Below are 2,457 nucleotides of genomic sequence, written 5' to 3' on the forward strand. Positions count from 1 at the left end.
GACTTTTTGTCTCAGAATTTAAGCATTGTTTTTAGCAATTCTAAATATATATCTTACAGTTCAGATGGAAATGTGAGTTTATCAATCACAATTGCAAGATATAAACTCAAAAAGTCAGAATTGTGTATTTTAAAAAATCTTAACACCTTTTTTCCATGGGAGAAAAAAAAATTAGGAATTGCAAGAAAAAAAAAAGACTGTCTATGTCAAAAGCAATTTTTTATTTATTTATTTTTTTATAGCCCTTTAATTTTATCATTTCATTTATGAATATATATCTTACATAAGGCTGTTAAAATATTTTAACTGGAAAATAAGACAGAAAATAAGAAAACAAAATATAAGGTTCTTTTAAGGTGAACCCTCTTAGATTATGTCCTCAGTCAGAGGAAGTTTCACTAGCAGCGCAAAATAAAATGAATCAGTTATTATTATTCATATCAAGCATATGGTGTGCTAAACTACGGTCAGTGTACGCAGAAGGCAGCTGCGAGACGTTTCTCATAACTGAAGTCATTTGATTGTATGACCTCTGCCACAAAATATTTTTAAGACTCTTGCTTTTAGATTCTCTCCACCAACATACAATATTTACTGCTTGTCAGTTTTAACAAAGTCCAGTTCTGATATTTTAGCTTTTTGCTGCATGTGACGCTTCGGAGAGAACTCTGAGAACCGTCTGAACTCTCTGATGTCTAGATGCTGGGTTACATTGATAAAACGATCGCCAGACGGCCAAACGGAACACTGGATCAGGCAGTTTTGCTTGCTTTCCCTGCAGACAGTGACTGACACTGAAATTAGGAACAGATGGAAGCTGCTGAACTTGACATGTGGGAAGTCAGAACAAAGACATAACCATGAGAATGTCTCTGTGTGTGTGTGTGTGTGTGTGTGTGTGTGTGTGTGTGTGTGTGTGTGTGTGTGTGTGTGTGTGCGCGCGCGTTTGTGCGTGTGTGTGTGTGCGTGTGTTAGACCACCAAACTTTAAAGATGTCATTTCATCATTTCATTTATCATATTTTTCCTGAGGTCCACTGATGTTTAATAAATCATTTGACTTTTTCTGTCTTTGAGACTTAGTTTTACACTTAACCTTTAGAAATTGAAACAGTATTTGGCCCCACAGATTTTCATTCTATGGGCAAAAAAAACCCATATAGTTTCAGAATGACAAGAGTTAATGATGACAGACTTTTCATTTTTGCATGAACTATTACTTTAGGCTTTCCGTTATTTCCAGGTTTACATGAAAAACAATGTGGTCTCAGACTTTTGGATCCCCTGTAAGAGAAAACAGTCAGACCCTTAGATACTTTATTGCTCTTTTCAAATAATAGCATGTTAGTTTAGGGTGGTTTTACATTGAGTTGTGTGAGGTTAGGTCATCAAGCTCCCAGACTTCAAGACTCAATTACAATGAACATTTCTGTTCTTATTATTTGTATTGTCCATAGTGTGAGGGAAAGCGTATGCGGAAGGCAGCTGCGGGATGTTTCTTGTAACTGAAGTCATTTGATTGTGTGACCTCTGCCAGAAAATATTTTTTAAACTTGTCAGATTCTCTCCAACAACATACAGGTTTTTCCTACTTGTCGGTTCTAACATCCAGCTCAGAGACAAAGAAAAAACATTTCTAAATTTTTAAAAAGAAGATAAACAATGTGAAATTTTCAGAGGTAAAATATACTGCTGCTGCACAAATAGCATATATACTGTGATCCGTACAGGTGGAGCTGGGGAAGGTGGAGGATTTAGTGAATGCTAACCATCTACGTTAAGGACCCATCATCCCGTGCCAAATAGAGTTTCAAGACAGAACTTGGCCAACCTGGTCTCATAAAAATATATACCTCCGTGCACTTTTTGTGCAACAGTTTTAACGTGCCTTACTGAACGTTTCGCCGCAGTTTCAAAGAGAAAATGTTGGTGATGGTAAAAGTGTTGCTAAACCTTAATGCTCTATCATGTTGGAAACGTACAAACATACACCAAATCCACCGCTTAACCTACCAGATAGTGTTAACGCATGCAAAACTGAAATAAAAACACATTTGTTGACGCAACCGTGCCATTTCAACTTCCTTTTACACAAACTGTTTTGTTGAAACGTCTCCGTACTCTGTGAGCTACCGAATAAACCAATTAAATTAAACTAATTTATGAAACTTTTTTAAATAGTGCTATGTAAAACTAACGGAGGAACCCCATCCTCCTCCTTAGATCTGGGCTTTTTAATCCAATGGGAATTTACTACAATGGCAAAAGCTGTTTTGAATCACTTTTATGCTTTTATAATGTCAAAAAGTCTCATGTGGGGCCCTGGAATATTACCTTTTAGGGAGTCTTGGGGGCAAAAAGATCAAAAACCATGTTCTCTTGAGGAAATGTCATCTTTAATCCTTTCCCCTACAAAACTAAGAGACTTAGCGAAACTTTAAAGAATTATACAGGGGCT

The sequence above is a fragment of the Puntigrus tetrazona genome, chromosome 13 (genome assembly GCF_018831695.1).
Source record: "Puntigrus tetrazona isolate hp1 chromosome 13, ASM1883169v1, whole genome shotgun sequence".
Taxonomy (NCBI): Eukaryota; Metazoa; Chordata; class Actinopteri; order Cypriniformes; family Cyprinidae; genus Puntigrus; species Puntigrus tetrazona.